Source organism: Macaca nemestrina, chromosome 14, assembly GCF_043159975.1.
Source record: "Macaca nemestrina isolate mMacNem1 chromosome 14, mMacNem.hap1, whole genome shotgun sequence".
NCBI classification, from domain to species: Eukaryota; Metazoa; Chordata; class Mammalia; order Primates; family Cercopithecidae; genus Macaca; species Macaca nemestrina.
In genome coordinates, this window is record NC_092138.1 from 72,695,757 (window position 1) to 72,717,579 (window position 21,823).

At 37.1% G+C, this 21,823-nt stretch overlaps 1 long non-coding RNA gene across 1 annotated transcript in view; it reads left to right on the forward strand.

The window, feature by feature from the left end:
• The window catches only part of LOC105480995 (uncharacterized), a 575,131-nt gene that overhangs the window by 341,835 nt on the left and 211,473 nt on the right, over positions 1 to 21,823 (forward strand). The window lies entirely within an intron of this gene.

The window sequence follows — 21,823 nt, forward strand, 5'->3', positions numbered from 1 at the left end:
GAGTGCTTTACTTTCAGTTATGTGGTCAGTTTTAGAATAAGTGTGATGTGGTGCTGAGAAGAATGTATATTCTGTTGATCTGGGGTGGAGAGTTCTGTAGATGTCTATTATTTCTGCTTGGTGCAGAGCTGAGTTCAGGTCCTGGATATCCCAGTTGACCTTCTGTCTCATTGATCTGTCTAATATTGACAGTGGGGTATTACAGTCTTCCATTATTATTGTGTGGCAGTCGAGTCTCTTTGTAGGTCTCTAAGGACTTGCTTTATGAATCTGGGTGCTCCTGTACGGGGTTCATATATATTTAGGATAGTTAGCTCTTCTTGATGAATTGATCCCTTTACCATTATGCAATGGCCTTCTTTGTCTCTTTTGATCTTTGTTGGTTTAAAATCTGTTTTATCAGAGACTAGGATTGCACCCCCTGCCTTTTTTTGCTTTGCATTTGCTCGGTAGATCTTCCTCCATCCCTTTATTTGGAGCCTGTGTGTGTCTCTGCACATGAGATGGGTCTCCTGAATACAGGACACTGATGGGTCTTGACTGTTTATCCAATTTTCCAGTCTACGTCTTTTAATTGGGACATTTAGTCCATTTACATTTAAGATTAGTATTGTTATGTGTGAATTTGATCCTGTCATTATGATGTTCGCTGGTTATTTTGCCCATTAATTGATTTGATGCAATTTCTTCATAGGATCAATGGCCTTTAAAATTTGGCATGTGTTTGCTGTGGTTGGTACTGGTTGTTCCTTTCCATGTTTAGTGCTTCCTTCAGGAGCTCTTGTAAGGCAGGCCTGATGTTAACAAAATCTCTCAGTGTTTGTTTGTCTGTAAAGGATTTTATTTCTTCTTCACTTATGAAGCTTAGTTTGACTGGATATGAAATTCTGGGTTGAAAATTCTTTGCATTAAGAATGTTGAATATTGGCCCCCACTCTCTTCTGATTTGAAGGGTTTCTGATGAGAGATCTGCTGTTAGTCTGATGGGCTTCCTTTGGGGGTAAGTCGACCTTTCTCTCTGTTTTCCCTTAACACTTTTTCCTTCATTTCAACCTTGGTGAATTTGACAATTATGTGTCTTGGGGTTGCTTTTCTTGAGGAGTATCTTTGTGGTGTTCTCTGTATTTCCTGAATTTGAATGTTCACCTGCCTTGGTATGTTTGGGAAGTTCTCCTGGATAATATCCCCAAGAATGTTTTCCAACTTGGTTCCATTCTCCCCATCACTTTTAGGTACACCAATCAAACATAGGTGTGGTCTTTTTGCATAGTCCCATATTTCTTGGAGGCTTTGTTCATTTCTTTTTACTCTTTTTTCTCTAACATTGTCTTCTCACTTCATTTCATTAATTTGGTCTTCAATCACTGATACCTTTTCTTCCACTTGATCAAATCAGCTATTGAAGCTTTTGCATCTGTCACGAAGTTTTCATGCCATGGTCTTCAGCTCCATCAGGTCGTTTAAGGTCTTCTCTACACTGTTTATTTTAGTTAACCATTCATCTAATCTTTTTTCAAGGTTTTTAGCTTCCTTGCGGTGGGTTCAAACATCCTCCTTTAGCTCAGAGAAGCTTGTTATTACCAACCTTCTGAAGCCTACTTCTGTCAACTCGTCAAAGGCATTCTCTCTCCAGCTTTGTTCCATTGCTGGCGAGGAGCTGCAATCCTTAGGAGGAGAAGAGGCACTCTGATTTTTAGAACTTTCAGCTTTTCTGCTCTGGTTTGTCCCCATCTTTGTGGTTTTAGCCACCTTTGTTCTTTGATGTTGGTGACCTACAGATGGGGTTTTGGTGTAGATGACCTTTTGGTTGATGTTGATGCTATTCCTTTCTGTTTGTTAGTTTTCCTTCTAACAGTCAGGTCCCTCAGCTGCGGGTCTGTTGGAGTTTGCTGGAGGTCCACTCCAGACCCTGTTTCTCTGGGTATCACCAGTGGAGGCCACAGAACAGCAAATATTGCTGAACCGAAAATATTGCTGTCTGATCCTTCCTCTGGAAGCTTCATCCCAGAGGGGCAGCTGCCTATATGAGGTGTCTGTTGGCCCCTGCTGGGAGATGTCTCCCAGTTAGGCTATATGGGGGTCAGTGACCCACTGGAGGAGGCAGTTTGTCCATTCTCAGAGCTCAAATGCTGTGCTGGGAGAACCACTGCTCTCTTCAGAGCTGTCAGACAAGGATGTTTAAGTCTGCAGAAGTTGCCTCCTGCCTTTTGTTTAGCTATGCCCTGCCCACAGAGATGGAGTCCAGAGGCAGTAGACCTTGTTGAGCTGAGGTGGGCTCCACCTAGTTTGAGCTTCCTGCCACTTTGTTTACATACTCAAGCCTCAGCAATGGCAGATGCCCCTCTCCCAGTCAGCCTGCTGTCTCACAGATCAATCTCAGACTGCTGCGCTAGCAGTGAGCAAGGCTCTGTGGGCATGGGAGCCACTGAGCCAGGCACGGCAGAGAATCACCTTGTCTGCTGGTTGCTAAGACCTTGGGAAAAGCACAGTATTTGGGCAGTAGTGTCCCGTTTTTCCAGGTAGTCTGTCTTGGCTTCCCTTGGCTAGGGAAGGGAAATCTCCTGACCACTTAGGCTTCCCAGGTGAGGTGATGCCCCACCCTGCTTTGGCTCACCCTCAGTGGGCTGCACCCACTGTCCAACCAGTCCCAATGAGACGAACCAGGTACCTCAGTTGGAAATACAGAAATCACCTTCTTCTGTGTCAATCACTCTAGGAGCTGCAGACCAGAGATGTTCCTATTGGGCCATCTTGGAACGCCCTCTACCTCCTTTTCTTAAGCGATTAAAATGATTATAAGAATCAGATTCATTCAACAACAATTCACTATCCCTACTTAGGTCCCAATTGCTGTGCTCCACACTGGAGCTCTAAAGATGTGTAATAAATCATCTTTTCCCCGAAGCAACTCACAGTCTATCATGAGTGGTACAAGTCAAATAAAATAACTTTTTCAAATGTATCCCAGTATTGACAATGCTTGAGGAAGAAGAGTAGTATTGAGTAGGAGAGAAGATATGTAGAAAAAAGCCAGAGCCAAAAAGAGCAATAGGTAAATGTGGGAAATTTTTCCTGATCCACAGTCAGACTTTGCCCCAGGGTAAAACTGTTCCTAGAAAAAAAAAGAAAAAAGAAAAGAACAATTCAATTTAAAAAATTCCTATTTGTGTGATGAAATGACTACAAAACAGAGATTTATAATTTATGACATAAGATCAATTTGTCAGGACATAAAGATAAGCATTTGCATTTATCCCTCAGGCAACCCATAGGTGATATTTCTTTCTCGGTAATCATAATTTTTCCCAGCTTAGCTCCCTGGTCTACAAATGTCTATCTTTGCCCTTTTACTATGAATAATTTCCACTGGAAATTTTCATTCTGAAGAGGGCATCATTTACTTGCCAAAACAAATAAAATGATTAAAAATGAAAGATACTCTAAAAAATTCTTCTTTGTGGAGAATAATCCTACATTCAAAGCATATTTATTGTTGAACCACTGTTCAGGAATTACATCCAAATCTGGGAGCTAGAGCTCAGTGATACCTGCTCTGAGAGTCATATAATCTACTTGAAATGTTCTTCCTCCAGGAACCAACTTGACCCTTCCCTCTCATCATTTCTTTCAAGTAATTACTTAGATGTCATTTTCTTAGTAAAGACAATACTTGTCTCCCCCATCTAAAGTTTCAACCATCCTCATGCACATGTGACCCACTTTATTGTTTTTTTTCCTATCTCAGCAATAATTACCATGCACCCTACTTCACTAACTTGTCTTCTTGTCTCTGTGACTAGAATATGATATCCCAAAAAGAGATACTTGTCTTTTTTATTAGTTTTATAGTATAAGCACTTAGAATAGTACCTAACACAAATTGGTTTTGAATGAATACTTGTTGAAGAATGGAAGAATGCTAGAGCTAGCATTCTAATCCTTATCTGTACACAAAAATGTTCCTTTGTTCCGGGTGTGAATGTGATTTACTCTTTAGTTGACCTTTAGGATGTATTTTTTAATGTATCAATGATCGTTTGCGATCCTAGAAAAGAGATTCTGCCCCATTTTAATTCTAGAGTTTAACACAGCAGCCAAAATAAAAATAAAGTGGCAAAAGGAATGTGTTTATGGGAAATTAAGGAAATCTTTTCTTCGTTTGTTTTTTCTGAAAGAGGCTGGGTGGCAAAGCCAATCTCACTAGTATTTCCTATGGATTAGGTCTCTAAATCTATTAGATAAAACGTCTCAGGGAACTGGCTTTGGGAAATTGAGCAAATGAAGTGTTTGTGCTATGATGTAAAAATTAGGTTATTTATAAACTGCCTGTTCCCTTGACCTAGAATTTGTCTACTATCCACAAGTGTTGCTGTATCATTACATTCGCAGTCTCAACTTTTAATTGTACTTTGGAAATAATCATGGTCCTAATCAGGGGGATTAGAGAATGCTTGGAGTGATTATGCACATTTTCAGCATCACCCCATTTTGACCTCAGGTCTAAGTAATATTTATAACCTTGTTTAGTGTCTTGGATCATTTTTTATTTTATTTTTTCGGACAAACAGATACTCCTATCCCCACTTCCTAGTTTTTCACTATTCTTTGCATTTGAATTTCTCACTATGTAATAGAGTAACCTAATTCTGGATCCATTTTACTCACTTCAAAACCTACCCCTACAACTTCATCACAATATGTTTAAAACTCTAGTTTAAATAAATATGTTTCTAATATAATATATATCAAAAATGGGCTCCAGATGGAGTAATATAAACAGACTAATATATCTTAAGAATGTATCTTATTAATATATTTTAAAATAGAGTTAAAATTCTCCTCACTTAGGAATTCCAAGCATAGGCATTTTAAGAATATTGTGGTAGGCAGCTTTCAAGATACCTAGCCCCCATCCCTCCAAGTAATTCTTGCCTCCTAGAATTCACACATTTGGATAGAATTTATTCAGACTCTTGCTGAATAGGGCTAACTTTTGTAACCATAAGATATTGTGGAAATGATGCATTATGTGTGACCTCTGAGGCTATGTCATAAAATACCTCATACCTTTCTTCTGTTTAGCTCTTTTATGATTACTCAATCTAAGGAAAGCCAGCTACCATGTCACGAGGATGCTGGTTTAGTTTATTTGGGCGACTGTAGCAAAACACCAAAAACTGGGTAGATTATAAACAGCAGAAATTTATTTCTCACAGTTCTAGATGTTGGGAAGTTCAAGATCAGGGTGTTGGCAGATTTGATGTCTCCTAGGGCCCTCTTCCTCTTAGACGGCTTTTTGCTGGAACATCACAGGGCAGAAAACGTGAGAGTTCTCTATGGGTTCTCTTTTATAACGGCACTAATTCTACTCATGAGGGTTCTGCCCTTGTGATCTAGTCAACTTTTCCCACCTTTTGATTTCACTATGCTGGCAGTTAGTATTTCAACACGTGAATTTTGAGGAGATATAAATGTTCACTCTATTGCAACTGCTTAGACAGTCCAGTCATAGGGTTCATGTGGTGAGGAACTGAGGCTTCCTGCCAACATCCAGCACAAAATTGCCATCCTGGTGAATGCATCATCTTAGAAGTAGATCTTTGTGTCTCAGTGAAACCTTCAAATATCTCCAGTCCCAGCCAACAAATTGATTGCAACCGATTAGGACACTGCAAGCCAGAACCACCATGTCAGCTATTCCTGAATCCCTGACTCAAAGTTGCTGCGTGAAATCATATTTATTGTTGGTTTTAAACAACTCGATATTAGAGCAATTTGTTGCCTAGTAAGAGATAACCAATACAAATATGTTCTAAGGTGCTTTCACAGAACACAGTGTGTCTCAGTAGCATCCCTTATACTAGTGAGTTGATCCTCACAGCTATTCTTAGAAAAAAAATATATATTTTACCAAATTAAAAGAAAAAAAAACAAATGCTCAAAGGCATAAGCTGACTTGCGCAAGGCTATGCAATTAGAGACTGGTAACGTTGAGTTGATCCAGGTCTAATGACTCCATAGGCAATGCTCTTTTAACAAACCACATCTGTCTTTTCAGTATGATGCCAAAGTTTTAGTTTTATAAACCCCTTAAGAAATGTCTCGGCCTCCTTTACAAATCATAGCTTCTCTGATCCCACAATAATTTATTTTTCTTTTTTTTTTTCTTTTCTATTCTCTCATTCTCTTTCTGTGTTTCTCTGTCTCTCTTTTTCTTTTTAAAAATTCTGAGCAAAAATTCCACTAACATGTATCAGTGGCATAAAATAATTGTTAATTTTGCATCTAGAGAAGGAAGAGGATTTCTTCTACCCAATGTGGTGCCACTGTTCCCATCCTCCATTTCCCCAGTCACTTTCTTTAGCCACACTGCCATATTGTAGCTCCATGTTTGGAACTGAGCAAAAGAAAAGAAAAAGGAGTATAAAATTCTACTTATTCATTATGTCTTCCACCTCAATGCCCAGTTACCCTAGACACTGAATTAGGAGAGTAGAGTAGAATCATTCACACATATATAGAGCTTTGGACAACTATCATTCTGAATTACACTATGCTGAGAAACTAGGGAAGCATATCCCAGCACTTATTCAAATAGATATAAAAGAAACATCTAAATTTCCTCCAAAATTCATAATATGTGAACAGAGACCTATAAAGAGTCTATAGTGACTCAGTTGGCATACACTGAGTATGATGTGAGGCTAAAGGAAAAAAAATGGACCCAATTGAGAAAACAGAAAACACATAATTCATAAAAACACAAACCACGACCTGTGAATTTTTACTGTGTTCCTACATGAAAAAATGTAGGAAACATACATATTTGTTTTTCTAGATATCTAGGGTAACTGAACTGATCATTATCTACAATTTTAATTGTATTGAAATATCAGTAAGGACGTTACTGTCAAATAATTACTTTCATGAAATCACTATGTATATTATCTTGAATTTACCTCATTTTGTTTCTATAAACTCATAAGGTTATTCATGACAAAAATAATAAGAGCCTTTTTGTTATTAGTGAAAAATCATCAAATACACAAAAGATATTTTCTTCATTTTTTTAGGATGAAAAAAATTAAATATTTTCTTTTCAAAATATTTAATTCCATGAAAGTTCTGTAATCCTATTTTCCAGGGAAATATCTATTCTTAAAACTTCTGATTTTGGGTTCCAGATTTTTCCTTAATGGGCTGAATTGTCACCTAGTATTCCAAGCCAACAATTTCAACAGTCACTCCTGTGGGGTTATATTTCAAACTTTCAATCGTGATAATAATAATGACAGTAATAAATCATTACAATTCAAGAAAGGCTAGCTGTAAGGTAAAGACATAGCGATGGTCTTAGGGAAGTCAGTTTGCTGCTTTTTGCACTTTCCGTTTAATCTTAGGGATGAACTTCGGGCTCCTTTTCCTCTATTGACTGCCTCGGCAATTTCCAGCAATTCCCCTTCTTAGTGTAAAGGGTTAAGAATTTTCTACAACCTTTACATAACAAAGAATTCAGAAACCAGAGGATAAATACTTTTTTTTCTGAACTGGCCAAAGTGTCCTGTTTGTTTTAATTTTATAAAAACCTGAATTTGCAGAATGTATTTGCCTGGACTGGACTTGCTTACCCTTAAGCCATCTGTTTCCAGAAAGCAAAGGTTGTTAATTAATCTTTGCTCAAGCTCCTTTCTTGTTTCCCTTTTCTCCTGACGTACTGAAGTGCCTGTAACATTAAAAACAAAACAAAACAGAACAAAACACACAGTTAATGGCCAGAAGTCACTCTTGGTTTTAGATGGACTCCCCTGCTGCAAACAAATGAAGCTTTTTTTTTTTTTTTTTTTTCCTCTTACCTGAAAATTTTCACTCTTATCTGAGAGTTTCAATCTAGGTCGCACAAAAATAGCCTTCCTCGCCAAAGTGACAGGGCTCTGTTTTATGACTGCGTCCTTTGCACATTTCACATTCTCTTCTCGGGGCCTTTCCACCCACCGCTTTACTCCATTGCCCTTTGTCCATGTATGGCATGACGACATTGATTGTTTCATTGCCATGGATCACTTTTGTAGCTCTTCTTGAAATGACGGATAAATAATTCGGACTTCAATCAATAGCCAAACCCTCCACATGTGTCCAGATCTAAACTCTTAATTTCTCAAAGACTTTACCCTGTGATGATCCCCCTTTCTTCCATGCCATCATTTTTTTTTTCCTGTCAACTGAACCTTTCCTGTCTACAGCCAATTAAACTTTAATAATCTGGTCTTAAATAACAATGAGTAACAAAAACACAAAAACTGCAATCAAACAAAATATCATCTAACCTTGGCCTGAATTCCTTTTCAAGTACTACCTTGTCTCTCTGCTGCACTTCCTGAAAAAAAAGTTGAAATAATTAGTTCTAGTCACCATCACTACTTCCATTCTTTTTCTTCTGTTTGTTTGTTTTTTGAGATGGAGTCTTGCTCTGTTGCCCAGGCTGGAGTGCAATGGCATGATCTCAGCTCACTTCAACCTGCGCCTCCTGGATTCAAGTGATTCTCTGGCCTCAGCCTCCCGAGTAGCTGGAATCACAGGCATGCACCACCACGCCCAGCTAGTTTTTGTATTTTGAGTAGAGACGGGGTTTCACCATGCTGGCCAGGCGGGTCTCAAACTCCTGCACTCAGGTCATCTGCTCACCTCAGCCTCCCAAAGTGCTGGGATTACAGGTGTGAGCCTCCTCACCCAGCCTTCAACATGATGCAGTAAAGATTTGATCAAGACTACTCTACTGAGACTGCTGTTGTCAAGGGCTCCCATGACCTTCCTAGTACCAAATCCAATGTTCATTTTCCACTTATATCTTTTGTTGTTGTTGTTTTGGAGATGGAGTCTCGCTCTGTCACCCAGGCTGGAGTGTAGTGGTGCCATCTCCACTGACTGCAACCTCCACCTCCCGAGTAGCTGGGATTACAGGCACCCACCACCATGCCCAGCTAATTTTTGTATTTTTAGTAGACACGGGGTTTCACCATGTTGGCCAGGCTGGTCTCAAGCTACTGACCTCAAGTGGTCCACCCTCCTCAGCCTTCCAACATTTTGGGGATTACAGCTGTGAGCCACCATGCCCTGTCTCCTTTGATATCTTAATCAAGTTCCAGCCATATAGACATGTTTGTTTATTCCATCTTCTTAAAACATCTTTTCTCTTGATTCCGATTACCTCTCCCTCTTTTAGTTTTCTTCCTTCCTCAGAGGCCACTCCCCATTTTAATTTTGGGCTGTCATTCTCTCCTAAACACATAAAATAATTGAGGGATTCATTCAGATCGTTTTTCACTATTTCTATTTTTTTAATCTGCAAAATCTCCTCAGGAGATTTCTCCAAGTCCCAAAAATTCAAAGAGCATCTATAGTCAAATTATTTCCAGATATGTATCTCCAGCATTGACCACTTCTTGGGAACTTCAGACTCCTACATCCAACTTCTTGCTTGACCTTTCACTTAAGATGTTAAGCATCACACAATTAGCATGGTCAAAACACAACACTTGATATAACTCAGTTCAACCTGTGTATCACCTATTCTTTCCTCTTATGGTGAGTTCTATAAGCATATACTCACTTGCTTCAGAAAAAAAATCTGTGTCTTTTTTCTTTATCTAAACTTTACAACCATTTCATCTGCAAGTCCTGTGGACTGTCTGCTGTAATTTCATCCACTTCTTTCCAGCCTCACTTGTATGCTTTGGGACTGGTCTACCATATCTTTCACAGAAGACTACAATAGCTTTCTAACTGATATCTCTCTTTAATTTCCAAACAAACTTTCATAGAGCAACCAGAGCATCCTGTAAAGAAGTAAATCAGTAATTTCGTGGCCTCTCATTCCCTTTAAAATGCTATTCAAACAACTTCTTAACTCTGGTTGACAAAGCTCCTACCTTTTCTTGCAATCTCGTTTCATAGCTTTCTGCCCCTCGCTCAATGTGCTTCACAAACACTGGTCTTCTTTGTATATCTGAGCTTGTTTCTGATACAAGTTTTTCACTAAATATTCTCTCTGCCTGGAATACTGTTTCCTGTTCCTTGACTGGCGTCCTTCCTACCATTAAAACACTACCTCCTCGGAGAAAACAACCCAATCATTATTACATGACGGTATTTTCGGTATATGCCTAGCAATTATTCAGTATCTACATAGCATTTATATCACTATCGGATCCCCTTATAATCACTACATCACAAAAAGGATGAGTGATTGTCATTCATTAAAAAGTGTTGTATTTTCGACTGGGCGCAGTGGCCCACACTTGCAATCCCAGCGCTTTCGGAGGCTGAGTCGGGTAGATCATGAGTCAGGAGACTGAGACCATCCTGGCTAACACAGTGAAACCCCGTCTCTACTAAAAATACTAAAAATTAGCCGGGCGCGGTGGCGGGCGCCTGTAGTGACAGCTACGCCGGAGGCTGAGGCAGGAGAATTGCATGAACCCAGGAGGCGGAGCTTGCAGTGAGCCGAGATCGCGTCACTGCACTCCAGCCTGGGTGACAGAGCGAGACTCTATCTCAAAAATAAAAAAAGATAAAGCGTGGTATTTTCTTTATTGCATGCATTGCTTCTATTTCCATGAGAGGTCTAACAACCTTGAGAGAACAATGTCTAGCCCACAGTGAGTGATTAGTAAGTGCTTGTTGAATAAGTGAACCTGGACTTCTCTGTTATTCAGGCAAACAATGTGAGCTAGGTAAATAATATGCTTGCAGCCTCTGTACATCAGGACTATGGGATTATTTTGTCTTAATGAGCCCGAAGCTCCTGGAAGAAAAAATGTCTGAGTCAGATTCTGAAGAATAATATTTTAAAAAGTAGTATTCTAAATTCATCTTTTTGAATTTGAATGCATTTTAAGAATTGGAAAAGTTAAAGATTGGTAAGAAAATGCCACAGTTTATAAGTGTAATTTATTTTTAAAGACCTGCTGTGCTGGTTAAAGCTACTTAATTTTCACTTTTTAAAATAAAGACTTGCATCTTTAAAAATAAAAACAAAATAACAAAATATATGACAATCACTCCCTTATCTACACCTTATTGATTTTTTCACTACAGTGACTATTCTTCATTCAATTGCATGATTTGAACCCTCTTTGTCTCTTTTTTGAAAAGTTAATAATGCTGCAACAATACCTTGGCTATTGTGAATTCGGATGTTTTAAAAAATCAAAGTTCCTGAACTTAAAACAAATGACACCTATTTACAACTGATTTATTGGAATGTTAGCTAGATGGGGTAAATGGTACTGTTTGCAGTATTACATTTTACTGTTGTGTGTGCTCTGGGGAACCAGAGCTTTTGTCACAGGTGGAAAGCATAGAAGGATTTAAACAAAACACAGTGTCCAGAAGAGGATGATGGTAATGTATTAGGTAATATAAACAAACAAACAAAAATTTTCATTTAACCTGTGCTGAAGTGTACTTTCAAAAATGTATGCATCTTTTTCCAAAGGAATACTAGTTTTATAAAAGTGAAATCAAATTTAGTGTAATTCAACACACTGAGTTTTATCATGCACTTACTATGTTCTAAACATTTGCTTTCTTCAGTCAGATGTGAGATTATAATAGCAAATGAAATCCAGTAGTAGGCCCAGGGGTAGAATACAGGAGAACACATGAATGCCCAAACTGCCTGATTCTGTATAACATAATTTAAAAGGCTTTTTGAAGTTATCTTAATTTTAAAGAACAATCATACTTTTAGTTACAGCAACATTTTATTTTATAACAAACTGCAATTATGAGAAAGCAGAACACATGGACATATAGAGGGAAATAATAGTCACTGGGAATTCCAAAAAGGGGGTAGGTGAGAGAAGAGTGAAGACTGAAAGATTCACTATTGGGTACAGTGTTCACTATTTGGGTGATGGGTACACTAGAAGCCCAAATCTCACCATTATGTAGTACAGACATGTAACAAATCTGCACATGTACCCCATGAATCTATAAAACTAAAAAATTAAATTTAAAAAAGAAAGCAGTTAAAACTAGTCAAATCTCTCAAAAACTAGAAGGATTCAAATTAAGGAGGAAAAAACCCTAACTAAGGGTTGGTAAAATATCACGACTCAGAGAAAACAATACACATTAAAATGTACATTTTACTGCTTCAGATCTATTTTTTTGGTGTTCTGAAAAAAATAATATTTTTTTGGGAAAATTGTTTCTCCTATGATGATTGTATTGTGATATTCAATACTATAATATACACGAAAACATATTATTTTGGTGAATTAATGCTCCGTTAGGTCAAGAGTTCTAAAATGCTCCAAAACATAAGAGTGCAGCTCCTCTGCAAATCTAGAAAGGAATCTAGAGGGATTTTTACATTCAGGGAATGAAATCCTGAGTAAACGAGAAAGAAACAGTCTCAGCATTGTTATTTTTATCTCTTTGCCAAAGCATTTCGGAGTCACTTGGTGGAAAGATTACAAAAATAAAGCAAGCAATACAAATGTGTGTGTACGTGTATGTGCATATGTGTGTACATAATACATGTATGTAGATTTGATGCATGCATTACTTTTCTAGGGCCGCTGTGACAAATTACCACAAACCATGTGTCTTAAAACAACTGATATTTGTTCTCTGACAGTTCTGGAGGCCAGAAATATGAAATTAAGGAGCTGGCAGGGCCATGCTTCCTTTGAAGGCTCTGGGGGAAATTCCATCTTTGCTTTTGATGATTGCCAACAGGCCTTGGCCTTCCTTGGCTTATAGGTGCATTACTGCAATCCCCGCCTCTGTTATCACATGGCCTTCTTCCCTCTGTATGTTTGTGTGTCCTGTATGTTTGTGCCTCCGTGTCCAAATCTGTTTTTCCTTTCTTATATAAAACCACCAGCCACTGCATTTAGGGTCTACCCTATCCTAGTATGTCATCATCTTAACCTTATTATTTCTGCACAGACTACATTCCTACATAAGGTCACACTCACACGTACTGGGGATTAGGACTAGAACGTATGTTTATAGGGGAAATAAGTCAATCCACCACAAAATACAATGCCACAAATCCTCTGTGCATTTATATAAGCATATTGTCACCCTAGAATTCTCAGGAAAATCAGCTTTAGTGTCATTTTACTTAAAGTTAGTAAGCTGAAAAATAGTATCTGAAGAAAGGAGTTTGAGACATGAATCTATATTCCTTTATATTGGTTTATAATTTTAACAAATGTATCCCATTACTGAAGTCCCTGGGCATGTCCTTATAAACAAAATATCATAATACAAAATTTTCAGAGACTAATAATTCTCCTCTTGCAGATGACTGAATGATGAATTTTTTTTTTTTTTTTTTTTTTTTTTTTTTTTGCTTAGCTGAGGAACACTGGATGTAATTAGTCTTTACTGGTTATTCCATTAATTGAACACATTTCCTAAACTTAATTTTATGGTATATTTTCAGTAATTTTATTACCATGGATTGAGTTGGGCTCTTTGTCCTAAAAGGGTTTAGAATGTTTACACATGTTAAAATAGGTGAAACACATTTTAGGAAAGTAATGCAGTATGTGAATGGATTATTGACATCATTTAAAAGATACATAAACTGAGATCTGAAACTCGAATGGCTTTTCAAATATTATGGGGCTATCACAGGTACGGAACTCATAATATATGCATTCATGTGGTGAGGTGGAGGTAGAAACGTTAATGAATTAATGATGTAATCTAATGAAATAAGTGTAACAAAATTAGACATCAAAATAATATAATCAAATGATATAAGCAACTGCTATTGGGTCACATGAAAAGAAGAGAACCTTTTGGACAATATATTATCACTTTGGCTGAAGGCTTTTGGATTCTTGGACAAATTGTTCAGGAAAAAGGAAATTATTCTTTCAACACACAGTTCCTGAGTGTCCTATGTAGCAGGCTCTGTATTTGCTGTATGTATTTTCTCTGATGAATTTTGTATCTCTTTAGGACAGGGATTGTACTTATTTTCCTTCAGCACCACTGTAGTGAACAGCGTGGTGTTGGAGAGGGAGGGACCGAGGTCTACATTAGGGTATATGGACTCACAGATTATGACTAATAATCAGAAGTCTTCCTATTCATAGAATGCTTTAAAATTTTTACTTAAATTGTTAATTAAAACATTAATACTGCCTAAAAAATAATCAGAAGACACATACAATTTAAAAAGATGAAATATAAAAAGTAACAAATGATGTGATAGGATGTCAATTCTCCAGGCAGATCATGAGGTCAGGAGTTCGAGACCAGCCTGGCCAGCATGGTGAAACCCTGTGTCTACTAAAAATACAAAAATCAGTTGGACATGGTGGCACATGCCTGTAATCCCAACTACTTGGGAGAATGAGGCAGGAGAATTGCTTGAACCCGGGAGGCAGAGGTTTCAGTGAGCCGAGATCATGCCTGGGTGACAGAGCGAGACTCCATCTCCAAAAAAAAAAAAAAAAAGAAAAACTGAAGAATTACTCAATTACAAACAAACCTTTTTTCCCCCTTTTAATATAAACTCTGACTGGTGGCTACTGATGCTAGATCAACTAGCACTCTGAAAAATATTATTAATTAATTAATATTATTAATTTAAAGGGAATTTGGCAATATCTCCCAATAACGTTTCCAGTACCTTTTTATACTTTGCATTTTATAAAACTGTCACAAAATCTGACTTACATAACTAATAACAAAAATTATGGATGACAGATTCTTAACCATCTTTTGATTCATACATTTATTTGAGAATCATATGAAAAATATAAATATTCTCACCAGAAAAATATGCAGTCACACTAAAATGTACATTAAATTTCAAGTATTCATTGATTCCCTGAAGCATATGTCTTTACCAATTATCTTTTTTCTCTTTTCCCTCTGTATTTATCCCTCTCTATCTCTCAGTGCTGTAGGTTGGGAACAATGAAAAATTTAAAAGTAAAACGCTGGTAAATATTTATTAAGTTTTTGTTAAAATTACATTAACAATTGTTAAATTTATTTTAAAATCAATTTATTAAAAACTAAAATAAATTATTTTATTTTATTTTATTATAGTCATTAGGCATGTCCTTCATAGGAGGCTGAACGTTAGAAATTTTGTTAATGTGTTGCGTTGCATCAAAAGGACCAAGAACAAAAACAACCAATGAAATCAACAAGTACCTGTCACAAATACCTGTTCTGAGAGTGAGAAGAGACATTTTCAGTCATCTGATTTAAAGTAGCACACTTTAGGATAGGAAGAATCAATATCGTGAAAATGGCCATACTGCCCAAGGTAATTTATAGATTCAATGCCATCCCCATCAAGCTACCAATGAGTTTCTTCACAGAATTGGAAAAAACTGCTTTAAAGTTCATATGGAACCAAAAAAGAGCCCGCATCTCCAAGACAATCCTAAGTCAAAAGAACAAAGCTGGAGGCATCACGCTACCTGACTTCAAACTATACTACAAGGCTACAGTAACCAAAACAGCATGGTACTGGTACCAAAACAGAGATATAGACCAATGGAACAGAACAGAGTCCTCAGAAATAATACCACACATCTACAGCCATTTGATCTTTGACAAACCTGAGAGAAACAAGAAATGGGGAAAGGATTCCCTATTTAATAAATGGTGCTGGGAAAATTGGCTAGCCATAAGTAGAAAGCTGAAACTGGATCCTTTCCTTACTCCTTATACGAAAATTAATTCAAGATGGATTAGAGACTTAAATGTTAGACCTAATACCATAAAAATCCTAGAGGAAAACCTAGGTAGTACCATTCAGGACATAGGCATGGGCAAAGACTTCATGTCTAAAACACCAAAAGCAACGGCAGCAAAAGCCAAAATTGACAAATGGGATCTCATTAAACTAAAGAGCTTCTGCACAGCAAAAGAAACTACCATCAGAGTGAACAGGCAACCTACAGAATGGGAGAACATGTTTGCAATCTACTCATCTGACAAAGGGCTAATATCCAGAACCTACACAGAACTCAAACAAATTTACAAGAAAAAAACAAACAACCCCATCAAAAAGTGGGCAAAGGATATGAACAGACATTTCTCAAAAGAAGACATTCATACAGCCAACAGACACATGAAAAAATGCTCATCATCACTGGCCATCAGAGAAATGCAAATCAAAACCACAATGAGATACCATCTCACACCAGTTAGAATGGCAATCATTAAAAAGTCAGGAAACAACAGGTGCTGGAGAGGATGTGGAGAAATAGGAACACTTTTACACTGTTGGTGGGATTGTAAACTAGTTCAACCATTATGGAAAACAGTATGGCGATTCCTCAAGGATCTAGAACTAGATGTACCATATGACCCAGCCATCCCATTACTGGGTATATACCCAAAGGATTATAAATTATGCTGCTATAAAGACACATGCACACGTATGTTTATTGTGGCACTATTCACAATAGCAAAGACTTGGAATCAACCCAAATGTCCATCAGTGACAGATTGGATTAAGAAAATGTGGCACATATACACCATGGAATACTATGCAGCCATAAAAAAGGATGAGTTTGAGTCCTTTGTAGGGACTTGGATGCAGCTGGAATCCATCATTCTTAGCAAACTATCACAAGAACAGAAAACCAAACACCGCATGTTCTCACTCATAGGTGGGAACTGAACAATGAGATCACTCGGACTCAGGAAGGGGAACATCACACACAGGGGCCTATCATGGGGAGGGGGGAGGGGGGAGGGATTGCATTGGGAGTTATACCTGATGTAAATGACGAGTTGATGGGTGCAGCACAGCAACATGGCACAAGTATACATATGTAACAAACCTGCACGTTATGCACATGTACCCTACAACTTAAAGTATAATAATAATAAATAAATTAAAAAAAAAAAAAAGTAGCACACTTTAAATCAAGGCCAGTGACTCAGGATTAAATTTGTGATTTAATCACTCAGTGATTAAATTTGTATACACTTTAACAAAAGTATACGGATGGAGATTTTCAGGTAATCAAATTCTAAATGAGCAACTCCAAGTGATATTCAAGCATTTGGACAGGCAAATAAGTAATATACATTTTTGATTCTTAAAATGCATATACCAAAGAAATTAAAGAATAAAAACTGAGCACCTCTGATATTTAAACAAAAAATGATACTTTTTTTTTTAAACAGAAATTGTCAAATAATGGTGGTACTGAAAGAAAATAAGCACATTCCCTTCCCTAAAGAGGTACAAAATTCATCAGAGAAAATACGTAGAGCAAATACAGAGCCTGTCATAGAACACTCAGGATATATGTATTGAAAGAACGATTTCTTTTTTCCTGAAAAACATGAATCCGTGAATCCAAAAGCCTCCAGCCAAAGTGACAATATATTGCTCAAAAGGTTCTCTTGACATTTTTTTCCCAGAAATCACATTGCTAAAATTAATAATACTACACAGTAAAACAAAATCATAGAGAGCTGTAACTGTCTACTGGACTTCTAAAACATTTATACCCATATATGTATGTAAATACATATATAAGTATGCATATATATATAATTTTAAATGCAGTGTAGTCAAAACTATGTTTTTTTTTTTAAATGTGACTTTGTTTTATGGCTGCTGTGCTTGCAAAGTAATTCCCTATTTCTATACCATGCAATATATATTCAATTTTTCATCATATTTGTATGCTTTGTTTTTTGTTTTTAATTTATTATTTCTTTTGCCATATTTTTGATTTTGCAACATATTCTGAAGCAATGCTTTTAACATATTTTATATAATCTGTAAAAAGTTGCTATCTTTCACAGTTTGAATTTGGTGGGGATACAGATGAGAATTTTATTTTTTTCTCTAGTTACTGCTTTCAAACAGACTCTCTTGTAGTTCCTTTTTTTTTAACCTCTTGACAGTCTTGGGCATATCTTTTTCGGTCATTTTCGGTCATTTTCAGACATTAACTCTATTTCTATCTAAGTCACTTTAAAACTTCATTCTCATGTCAAATCTAATTTCCTCCGTACCATTTGTTCTCATTCTAGACCCAATCTGCAGCCCCAGATACTTGCACTGAAGGAAAAGACTTTCTTCTGCCTTATTGCTTCAGCTAAACTTTCTCCCTTTCCTTTCCATATACTTTTTTGTTGTTGTTTTGATTTTATTTTTGGCTTTTGCAGGCTCAGGTAAAGGGAATAGAGAATTACACAAAAGAGACCAAAATCGTGCTACCTGGTTGTGCACTGTTGGAGTGTGTATCCATGTGTTCTGAGATATAGGCATCCAAGTGCTAGCCCACACAAGTATATTCTTCAGGAAACCCTGTTCGAATTCTTCCCCACCAACCACTGCAACTCTCATTGCTTCATTACTCAATATTTCTAGAATGTCTTTTCACAAATTGTCTTTCAGTTACCCTATTTTTTGACTTGTTATTGTTCGTAGTAGTTGTTTATAATCTTTTTTATTTCTTTGGCATCAGTTTTAATATCTTCTCTTTTCATTTCCGATTGTATTTGTTTTCTGTTTTATTCCTTAATCTAGTTAAAATTTTGTCAATTTTGCTTTTTTCTTTAAACTCTTAGTTTATTTGGTATTTTTCTATTCTCTATTTTGGTAATTTCTGCTTTAATCTTTGTGATTCTCTTTCTTCTGCTAATTCTGGACTTATTTGTTAAGAAGATTAAAATAATAGCAAGTATCATTTCCAACCACAATAGATTGAAACTATAAATTAATAAGAGAAGAAAAACTGGAAAATGTATAGATGTGGAAATTAAACAATACACTCCTTAACTAACATGTCAAAGGTGAAATTAAAAAAGGAATGTGAAAATCATTTGAGACAAGTGAAAACAAAAACATAACATATCAAAACTTATGGGATGCCGCAAAGTGGTTCTAAGGAAGAAGTTAATAGCAATAAATGCCTATTTTAAAAAGGAAGAAATATCTCAAATACACAACCCACGTTTATGCCTCAAGAAAGATGAATTGTCTTAGTCGTCGTAATTTAGTCCATAGTGTCTTCTATAGGGTTTTGTATCCCAGCACTTAGCTTTCTGGGCAGGACCCTGACATGATGGCCTGTGCTCAGTTGTTATTATTTGTTCACTTATTTCATAGAAAACTCATCTGTCCATTGTTACCATTCATATTGTGACAATGCAAGCTCTGCCTTTCTAGCCTGATGTTTCCCTGATTGTCTTTCCTATCCCTCAATTCAAATAGAAACAGTGCAGATCAGCCGTTCTTCTGATAAGCAGTTTTCTCTTCATAATGGCTACACATCTCTTCTTCTACAGAACCTTATTCTGTACTAGTGGTTCTCTTGCTTTGCCATCTCTCGGCCTAAGAGAACAGCAACAGTTTCTCTAGGCTGACACAGCTGATGGGTGATGGAGTCATGGACTCAGTACTTAGTAAATCCTGTAAAATATAGCATTTAAGTTTTTGCCACCAAGAACATGAGAAAAGACAGAGTTTCTTTATCTCAGTTTTAGAAATGTTCTTACAACTCTAAAACAATACAGAAGATCCTCTCAACACCTTTTTATGTTAATTTTATAAAAAACATACTTTGGTCTTTTTTAGAAGTTTAAATTACTCAGAACAAATTTTTCGAGCTGTCCATCCTTCTGTACATAAGATGGTCGTCATTTACTTTTGCAATCTAAACAACCTATGGAGTACTGATTTTCTCATGCTCTGGAAGGGATAGCCACAGGCCATGGGACAGTGTTCACCTGAAAGCTACAACTGATTGAAGCAAGGTGAATTAATCCATAGGATAGACTGAGACCATCAGATTCTTTCTATCTGGTAATTTAAATTGAAACAATGAGACAGTCTGATATGTATTGAGCACATGAGAAAAAAGCTTCAGGTAGAATTGGTGCCACAGGTAATGCTAGGATTTTGGATGAGAAAACACTTATAGAAAAAGAGAGCTTATAATTCACCCAAGGAAGTTATACAAACAACGGAGCTGCCTGATGAGTTTTTAGCTATTGGGAGACCATGCTTTACTTTGTGTGGTTTGTTTTTGTGAGTTCTTTATTCTCACAAAACAGAAAAGTCTCTCTTTATTTATATTATTTTTAAAGTGTTCATGTTCCTTGCAAGAAAATGAGGTCTAACAGAATACCTTTGTGAACCTATCTTATCTGATCTATCACTGTAGAAATAGAGTTTAGTATTGCTTTAAAAAATAAATTTAACTAAGCAAAGAAACAGGCTATCAGAATCAAATGTAGGATAGTCACTATTTTCCTAATTTGACAATATCATGCAAGCTCTGTTCATGCTGACATGTCCACATTTTCCATATTCTTTTCTGCCTGCTCAGTTGCTATTGCAGGGGCCTTTGAAAACAGTATGCTGAGAATAGAGAGGGCTCAAGGACAGTATCTCCAATTGAACTTTTAATGAACTCCTGTAGACGCCAAGAAGGCGGGCAGATAAGAAAGAGCATAGAAACAAGGAACTGAGTAGAAGGTTACATGTGGGAAAAGAAAGTTTGTTTTGCATTGCATTCTTTCTGCTGACGTGGGGTTTATAGAGTATAAATAAAGTGAGGCGGAGGCTCTGGGTGCGGCCGCCATATTCTCTGTGTGTCTTTGTCTTTTGTGTGTTCTTTCATTCTCCACCACCCCCGGCACGGACCCCAACAGCTATAAGTAAGGGAATCCTCCATCTCTCATCAGATTACAGATCTTGTAGTGCCACTCTTTCCCTTGTTCTACTGTGTGATCAGCTTGTTCCCCCAAGGTACTTGCTATTTCTGGTGGGACAGGAGTAGTGCCTGAATACCACAGAATCCTTCTAGTAAGTTTTGTTTTTGATGCCTGCTGGAGGCATGGCTTATGTCAATAAGCTCTAAGAGAAATGTCCATGTTTACCTAAGGCTATGGATGTCTCAGTCAAAATATTCCCCATTTGTAAATTCTGCCTCTTTCTAATTATATAAACCCTGAAACTGGCAGTGGCCTTAGAAGTGGCAGAGATTTTGTAAGTACAGACCATAGAAAGAGATCAAAATTGGAGAGGAGAGAAGATTTAATTTTGTATAAATAGACACATATACACACTTACATATTTAGGAGCAAACACTGGTCTTCCTAAAAGTTGCTAAGCGTGTGGCTAAATTATATCATTTTAATCTTTTCCTGAAAATCCACAGGCTATGTTCTTCCTCCCTCTTACTAAGTGCCTGAGACATGGAACTCTAAGATTCCTATCTGCCTCAGAATTTTTGAGTATATGTCTGATTTGCTTAAAAACTTAGCCTCCATAGAAAAGGTTGAAAAAGGACATGGGAAAATTTAGACAATATTTCAGACATTCTGACAAGGAAGGGGGTATGAACAGAGGATCAAATTTCATCTCAAACGTGGTGGGAGTGTATTTGGTTGAGCAAAGAAAATATTTTGAGGAAAGTATGCTTTGAAAGTGACTAGTGTATGTGTCAAACTCTGGTTTCCTTTCAAATGAGCAAGTCATTTGGAGTCAACGTAAAGGGAGGTAAGCAGAGGTAATCGCACTCTGTGACCCATTCTCAGGTGACATATTTAAAGTTTTTTGAGAGAGAAGTCTCTGTAACCACTGGAATGGCGGCTGAGTTTAGTAAACCCTTAAACATTTGCTACCTGTCATACTGCTGTGCGAGGCTTTGTGTATATCAATCTAAATAGAACGTTGAAAACTTAAGCATTAACACCTGTCAGCGGAAGGTACACAGATCGAACACTATGAATAGGGCAATGATAGAAAAATATACTAGATTTTAGGATGATGGAATCAGAGGGGAACTTGACCCTG